The 8,903-nt window shown below is 37.0% G+C and overlaps 1 long non-coding RNA gene across 3 annotated transcripts; it reads left to right on the forward strand.

The window, feature by feature from the left end:
* Positions 1–319: 319 nt before the first annotated feature.
* On the forward strand, positions 320–5,040 carry LOC113321296. Of its 3 annotated transcripts, none has more exons than XR_003346599.1 (11): positions 320–1,102; positions 1,190–1,284; positions 1,412–1,548; positions 1,675–1,725; positions 1,830–1,921; positions 2,030–2,498; positions 2,946–3,038; positions 3,122–3,323; positions 3,488–3,562; positions 3,881–3,978; positions 4,205–5,040. It is a non-coding gene; the product is annotated as an uncharacterized LOC113321296 (long non-coding RNA). The 3 variants fall into 3 exon arrangements; XR_003346597.1 differs by having other exon boundaries at positions 3,893–3,978; XR_003346598.1 differs by lacking the exon at positions 3,881–3,978.
* Positions 5,041–8,903: the final 3,863 nt, after the last annotated feature.

The raw sequence follows: 8,903 nt of genomic DNA on the forward strand, positions 1-8,903 counted from the left end.
TTTTCTACGCCAAAAATAAGCTTAATTTTTGAGCATTTTTCATCCACAACGTTTGCAGTGTTATCCCGACAAAAAGTGAAGCCTTCGGCTAAATGTTATGGTGTGTGCGCCCATAAAAATTCCTTGGATGAGACTAGCAAAGTAGGCTTAAATATACTAGTATTTTGAGGTAAAAGTACACGTATTGATAGAGACATTCGAAATTTTTGAATTTTGAAAAATTTAGGAATGGGCGGGAAATGAAAATTTTGGGAAAAGTTCGAAGTGACGACATCATCCCTGTTCCTTACTTTACTATTTCTCTCTCTACCTAGAAAAGAAAATCTGAAGCTCAAAATGAAGAGCAGATGCAGATCTGAATTATAATCATCAATACTACCAGTAGTATCATCCGCTCTTTAACAAATCGACTTCTTCTCATCATTATAAAAACTCTCCCTCAAAAGAACATGAAATTCTACCACCTTATTACTTAAATCTCACTGAAATTTATTGGTTACAGCGACTTCGATTCTTCTTATAATTATTTTTTTAATGATTATTAGCTGTTCTTGTTATGTTGATTTGCGTTTTGTTTTAGTTATTATTTCTTTTAGATGTGAGAAAAATTCTTGAGTTTGTTTAATTTTAGGGTTTAAATAGATATTTTTGCCCCCAATTTCGTGATTTGGTATCACAAATCGACCCAAAGCTTAGTGGCTTTTCTTTGGCACTCTTATTTATTTTCTAATACATTCATCTTATTAATTTTGTAAACACGGTGTTAAGATTTAGTTTAGTTATTTTCGTAATCCTTGTAATTTGATTATATACTGATGATTTTGTGGTCATCATGTTCTAGGAATGATTTGGATTTGTTTGAGAAAGCTGATGATGGAGTATGCTTCACATTTCATTACCTCGCATCCAGCGCCATCTATTCATTGCAGAACACCGTTGCTGCTCAACATTGCCGCTCACCATTGCTGCTCACTATTGCCGCTCTCCATTTCTGCTCACCATTGCCCCTCAGTCTTGTGTGGCGAGATGGGGTTTGGAGAAATGGAGTTCGGCGAAATGGAGTTTGACGAATTGGAGATTTCCTCGGCAGAATCTCTGGAATGTAAGATCACTTTCGTGAGTTTTCTAGTACTTAAATACCGGGTTCTTGGACATCATTCTAATGTTGTTTGGTGATTTATTGGATCAGATTATTCATCTACACATTATAGGAGTGCTGAAGGAAGTTTTATATTCTAGCGCATGTAAAATAGATGGGCTGTTATCTTTACTATATATCACCAGGTGACAATAATACCAGATTCTCTGTCTTAACTTTCTTAGAATCACTGAGATTCAAGAGTTCTTTCCTGTGCATGCCTTTTGGATTATGAGCAAACACTGACTACAAATGGACACATGTGAACTGCAGAATGATAGCAATGGGATTAATTTGGATATCGAGAATTCTTTAGCTGCATTAGAAGAAGCTATTGATATTGCTGTTTATCAGAGTTTGTATTACTGGGGATAGGATTAATGGATTGAGTGCTGGGAATTCTGTTGCTTGTAAGTACTTCATTAATGTACTTTTTATTTGATTGCACTAATGTACTGTGATTGCATAATAAGTACTGTTATGGATTGACTCCTTACTCGAAACTTCTTCTTTTCTGGTGCATTTCAATTGAGGAGGATAATTCGAGGTTTACAACACAAAAGGTTTCAGAATCATCATGTCAATAGGTTTCAGAATTCCCACTTCTAGTTTGTCTGCTTACTTTTTTGATTATCGATCGATTCCTATTTCAGAATCTGTACTTATTGAGATGATTATTTGATTTTATCAGAGAAGAAATAAATCTCGGAATAAATAGTTGGAGAGATTGCTGAAAATACTTCCGGTTTGGAGCTCAATGCATTAGATTAGATTACCGACATGGTACTCTCGCTGATTTTCAACTCTTTACATTTTTAGTCCGGTACTTTTTGTATCACCAATCTGGACAACAACTGCTCTAAATGTTAAGTTTTTGGTTGTTACTTGTAGGAGCTACTGGTGAAATAGAGAGTAGAGAAGAAGAGTGGTGCACAGTCTCATCAACATCATCATCAAACAGAAAAGTCTCTCCATCAGTCGAACAAATCCTCCTCACTGGATCCCACTCACTCACTTCTTCAGCTTATTAATTAACAAACAGAAAAGAACAAGCGAACACCTGCAGGCAGCAGCAGTTTCATCAATTACTTCTTCTTGATTTTCACCTCTTAAACCACTATATCATCATCAACCTCAGCTAATTAGAGAGGAAATCACTTAATTGTTTCATCTTCTCAATCAATCATATTCTGTCGGTTCCAAGATTATTCTCCAAAAGATTTGATTTTCATCATCAGAACTTACTTCTTGTTTTTCACCTCTCAAACTACTACTTCATCGTCAACACCAGCTAATTAGAGAGAAACATCACTAAATTTGAGTGTGGTTTCCAAAGATTTGCTTTTTTTCACTCCATAAGGTAATAACAATCTCTATCCTTGCTATTTAGTTTGATTTTGATTAGATTAATTCTGGGTTTCAATTGTAATTCAAAAAGAACTGAATAAATCACGACAATAGGTGAATGTGAATGAAACTAGTAGTCCATTCCATTTTCAACCAACACTAATCCAATCTAGTGCTAGTTAACTTAATGCGCAAAGGCTTGAATCATTCAGAGAACATCGAGATCAAGAGAACTCTAGATTACGACAATTGACATTTGTTAGTGCATACCAATTGGCAAGTAAGATTTGGTCTTGTTTTCGTTACATCGCTTTCTTGGAAAATAGTTCGTCTAGAGCATTATAATTGGATAGAGAACCTTAAGCTGATCATCTAATTGAAGTAATACGCAGTAGTGAAGTAGACTAATTTGATGCTGATTAATAGTCATTTATATTTATGATGCATGAATATTTTTCAGCTTCACTAGATCAAGGGGTGGTGAAGGAAAAGCAAATTACATCGATGCTGAGGGCACTTTCAGGCCACAATGACCCGTACAGATTGTTGGCAGGTATTATATGAAGCATATATGTTTGGACATTTTAGCTTAACATAGACCATGGCTTAGTAATGCTGAATCGCTGATGCTCGCAGGCCTGGATTGAATGGTACCTATGTTTTTGAGAATGTGGTATATGCTAGAGCCTGTGGCACTGATCATTAGTCAAGAATCTGCAAGACAGTGATTGCTTGCACAAATTTGTATTGACTTGAGCTTCAGTATCGTTTCTGAAATTCCGCCTTTGCAATTAGGCCTGTCATGTTCCCTTCATTGCCGCTGGGACTAGCTTTTTAAGTAAGTACTTCGTATAAATGATGCTGCTAGTCATTTTATTGATTTATGTGCTGAACTTTTTATATTTTGGGGTTTTCTATTTATCTAAATTGAATTGGATTTGTATAGCCTATTTATGTTCTCACTGCTTTGTTGTTTGATTTTGATGGTAATAATAATAACAGGTATTTTTCCAAAGAATTTATTTGCACCCACACTCCACTTCAGCTATCACTACTTCGAGACTGATGCTCCAAAAGGTACACATTGAATTGCTTGCTTAACTTTACTGTCCGTGTACATTTTGTTGAAATAATTCGGTCTTAGCATGTTGTTATTCTTCTTGAAGTTTGTAAGAACGGTTAAAAACCATTTGTCTGTGTTCATCTGAGGGTTTCCATTATTGCATGAAACATTTGTCCAGTGTAGCACATCATACACATTTTCATTTTTCCCTTCTTTCTTGCTGCTTCTATGTGTTGTGATTGCTTTTTCAATTATAGAAATTCAAGACTGAAAATTTTCTAATTTGTTCTTTTATAATGTCTTGCAAATTCAAATATTTTAAATTGCCAAAGTTTTGTATGCAGACACACCAGGAATACCTCAATCATGGTGATACTGATTTAACACCTGCCTATATGTTTATAAGGAGGATGTGAAACATTTTCATAAGGTTAGACTCGTGACACTATTATGGCAAACTGGATTTGCTTCTGAGCACTGCATAAATCAAAATTAGCTGCATTCATTCCTTCTCATCCAGTACTGTCGTTTTTTACAATCTCTGCAAATGCATAACTTTACCATGAGTGTGTATTTTTCATCAAAGATTATTTGATATGCATATCAAATAACAGGCTTTGTTTGTGTTTTGATTCTGTTTTTCTTGGTTCTTCTAGAATTTCTCAAAGGCTTATTTAATGGAAGAAGGGATATTCAATATGGTTCAAATACTGCAGCGTTAAATGGAGTAGGAGAAGAGTGTTACGATTCAAACAGCTGTAATAGCAGCCATAGTCCCCGTGTAACGAACAAACGTCACAGAGACAAGATATCACCGTAACACCATCTGCAAGATTTAAGGGTGTTGTTTGCAGGTTGCAGCCAAATGGACGATGGGGTGCACAAATTTATGCAAACCGTAACCTTATTTGGATTGGACATTCAAATCAGAGTCCGAAGCTGCTAAATACTTATGATAGTGCTGCTGTCAAGCATCATCAAAGTGAAGACTCGCATCGGAACTGTCCAGGAACTGTGGACACTTGGGGAAGTACTGAACATACTGATGGATTATATCAAACAAAGTTGCTTGAATTTATCAACGCGCTTGTTCAGTGAAGCAAGATGAGGAACCTGGTTTTGTCTGAACTTGTTTACAAGAAGTGCCATCGACAGAGCTGTACCGTGCCAGAAGTTGTTTTGGGAAATTTAGGACGGGGACCAGGTAATTTTGGAATCACCACAACCAGAGGAGTAAAAGGCCTTGAGACAGATCATAAATTCATCATTGGCAATAAGTATTTATTTTCATTTTCTAATTTAGCAAACTGGCCGGTTTGAGAGGCTCAATTTTTTAAATGCCAACTTTATCCATTGGTGACTTTAAACATGAACGATTTTTTGGGCACTAGCTCATTTTGACGGGGGAATACTCATTTTATTTGGGGATGGATATTTGAAGTAAAATCCAGACACCCCTTATCTTTATTTTCGTTAATACCAAAAAAGCCCTTTGTAATTAAATTATTGTTAGAGCAAGTTTTATGGTGGAATCCTAGCTATTCCAAGTGTGGAAAAACCATGGAATGTCAAGTCTAGTGACTTCCAAGTTGGGGTCTTCCATAGAAAATCCGAACAGGGTTCCATGATTTGGTGGAAGGGTCCGTGGAATTCGTGGAAACGCTAATAAGAATAGCGTGCTAAAAGATGAAAAAGGCTAATAAGAATAGCGTTGAGCTCTATTCTTAATAGCACTGAGCGCTATTAAGAATAGAGCTTTTTTTTTATCCGTAGATTTAAGATGAGCGGTTGAAAATCTAATGGCTGAAAAAAAGCTTTATTCTTAATAGCACAAGGTAGCGCTAATCTTAATAGCTCTACTTAGTGCTATGAAGAATAGCACTTAGCGCTATTAAGAATAGCGTTTCTACTATTCCACCTCTACACTTGCACTTCCATCTACAATTTCAAGTGCTGAGGTGGCGTGGAAGATGGAAGATGGATGGATTCCACCGTAAGACTTGCTCTTAGTGTAATGATTAGTTAGTGTTAGTGTAATGATTAATTAGAGTTTAGTGAGTTATTAATAGGATACTTATGTTAGAATCAGAATTATTGAGTGAGAAGAAGAAGAAGAAAAGATGAAGAAAAATAGGGTTGAATCCCAAAAATCTTAATTTGAGTTTTCTAAATATGATATGAGTGATTCATGTGATGATAACTTCTCCTTAGATTCAGAACCTCCTTCATCTCTTAGAGTATTTGTCAATACTTCTAACGATCCGGGTATGAGTTATTTGTTAAATGATGAATGTTTTTTCCCCCAAACTCAAGCTAACGACCCAAATGATGAATTTTATCAGCCACAACCACAAGATCAAGATATGGGTACTCAGGTATGGCTCAAATTTTGTTAATGTAGCTTGAATTGTGCAAAAAATTGGCCAAAATGAAAACTTCAGTAAAAAAATTCGGCTAGGTCAAGGTGGTTCGGTTACAAAATACACATTGCGATGTAACCGAACTCTTTTGCATGTGCGGTTCGGTTACTTGATGTAGCATACGCAGGTAGCCGAACTCCATTTTAATGGAGTTTTTTCCGAGTTCGGTTATCTTTTTCCAGAACACGTTGCCGAACTAATAGCATAGAGTAGACATATAATAGTTCGGTTTAGTCTAGTATACTATCGGGGTTGCCGAACTTAGAGTTCGGTTTTGTCACCTGAACTAACTTTGTTGCCGAACTTTTGAGGAGAAAATTTGTCATCAAATCTCGGGAAGCTCGCAAAATATTTCTAGTGATTAGATAACCGAACTCTGAGTTCGGTAAGGCCGATAATCTTTTTACATTGCCGAACTTTTAAATGTTTCTTGTTTGTGGTTGTCATTGACGTTGTGCTATTTCTCGTAGGTTGAATGTGATCCAATACCAACGGAAAATCAACCTTCCCTAGTTGATATTTTGTACGAGGACACATCCCATCACTACATGAATGACTTGGTATTCAAAGATCCGGCGGAGGCAAAGAGTTGGGCTAGAAAACATGCACAAAAAGACATGTGCGTTTTAGTTTTGAATGGGAATGAAACAAAAACTCGCTTTAAAATGGTATGTGAGAGAAGCGGTGATCCCGACAAAATCCACAAGAGGGAGGGTTATGTTTATAAGGGAAAGACAAATAGGAAGAACAAAACTTTCTCAAATAAGATTAATTTCCCATTCAAGCTATCATTTAATCATAACAAAGATTTGGATGGATGGGTTCTCTACCGGTTTATGGAAGGTCGTCATAACCACCCTCGTCCGAAGCATCTTGAAGGACATTTCATGGCGGCAAAGCTAACTCCTAAAGAGATGGACAAGGTAGCTAAAATGAGGAAAATGAATATTTCACCACTTCAAATGCTCCAAATACTAAAGGAAGATAACAAGGATAACCACTCATCTTTGTCCGCCGTTTACAATGCAATTGAGATGATTAAAAGGAAGGAATGGAGAGATAGACAATTGATGCAACAATTGTTTTCTTGGCTAAAGAGAAAGACTACGCGGTTCAAAAGGATGTGGATTCAGACGGAGATATAACACAACTCTTCATTGCGCATCCGACGAGTGTTCAATTGGCTCAATGTTTTCATGAAGTTCTAATAATGGATTTCACTTATAATTAAGACAAACAAGTACGAGATGTCATTGTTGAATATTGTTAGACGTACTTCGATGAAGTCACCGTTTACCGTTGCGTTTTGTTTCTTAAGGGACGAGCAAGAACCTAGTTACATTTGGGAACTACAACAAGTTAAGGAAATCTTCCGAGGTGATGATATTCCCGGGGTTATAGTGACCGATAATGAAGTCGCATTGATGAATGCAATAGAGTTAGTGTTCCCACTAGCCCATAATATGTTTTATACGTTCCATATATGGTGTAATTTGGTCAATATGTGCAAGCCAATAATATGTCCACCCAAGAAAAAATGATATGAGGAGGTTAAGAATCTACGGGAAGATAAACAAGAGGATGAAAAAGAGAAGGTTGAAAAACAATACAAACTAAATTACACTAAATGGGTTGCTTTCAAAGGTGAATGGGAGTAATTGTGTTGGTCTCTTACCGAGGAAGAGTATTATCTAAATTTTGCGATGTTTATCGCCCATTGGGATACTTCTGGTTACCCCGATGTTGTATCGTATGTTCTTCGCCAATGGTTGGAACCGCACAAAGAGAGCTTTGTTTATGTCTATACCAACAAATATAAACACTTGGGAAATCAAGCGACAAGTTTGGTAGAGTCGGCTCACCACCGGTTGAAGAAGAATATCTTTGGATGTGTTGATAATTTTGTGACCGTGTGGAATGCCATGGAAAATTACTTCAAGCGCGACTTTGATAGAATTAAAGAGAAGTTCCAAAAAATACGTATATTCAAATTGACGGGAAAGTATGCTAATAACCAATTGTTCAAGGGAATCCGTTACAACGTATCTCGTCAATGTATGAAGTTGTTGATTATAGAAGTCGAGTTGATTGAAAAGTGGGAAACCAAGCGGGATGAGGTGTGTGTTTGTAACATGAAGAAGTCTATGGGACTCCCTTGTCGCCATATCATAATCAACTACGAGGATGGCGTAATCCCTTTAAGCGACATTGATCCATTTTGGAAGCATCTAAGTTTTATCCCCCCTCCAAAAGGAGAAGAAGCCGGGGAAGAGTTTGGTGACAACGAAATGGGAAGAACCGTAATAGAGATGTACTGAGGAATGAACAAGCTCCAAAAACAAATGTTTTGGGATGACATGAGGACAATCATATATCCACAAACTTCGGAAATGTTCATGAACCGCAAAAAGGCAAAGGGAAAGGTAGGCCACGCTCCAAAGAAACAAAAAAGCAACTTAGAGAATATGCAAACGTGTTGGCTAAGAAGAAGAGTGAGCAAAATGAAAATACTAGAGATCCTTGTGCACATGAGTGGACCAATGAAAATTACTTTGAGGACTCTAAGAAAAGAGGTAGGAGTGTTGCGGAGAAAGGAGAAACAAGTGAGCGAGATTTAAAGAAAAAAGGTCTGATGTGTCCATCGCCACCAAGCCAACCAACTCAATTGCCACCTATTAATAAAGACTACTTGGAAGAGCTACCACTGTACATTAGAAAGTTCGTTATATTCACCGACGAAGTTCCTCTGGATGGTAATTGTGGTTTTCATGTTGTCGTACAACAACCAGGGCCTTTCATCGAAGGTGCCAAGCGATATAATGGGTGTGCAATCACTCATGTAAGGCAAAGGTTGTTGTGGAAACTAAAGGAGAATCCGGCCTTTTACAAGACCATGCGGGGAAGGTACTATCAACGAGCAATTTGTTAGGTATCA

Source organism: Papaver somniferum, chromosome 11 (assembly GCF_003573695.1).
Source record: "Papaver somniferum cultivar HN1 chromosome 11, ASM357369v1, whole genome shotgun sequence".
NCBI classification, from domain to species: domain Eukaryota; kingdom Viridiplantae; phylum Streptophyta; class Magnoliopsida; order Ranunculales; family Papaveraceae; genus Papaver; species Papaver somniferum.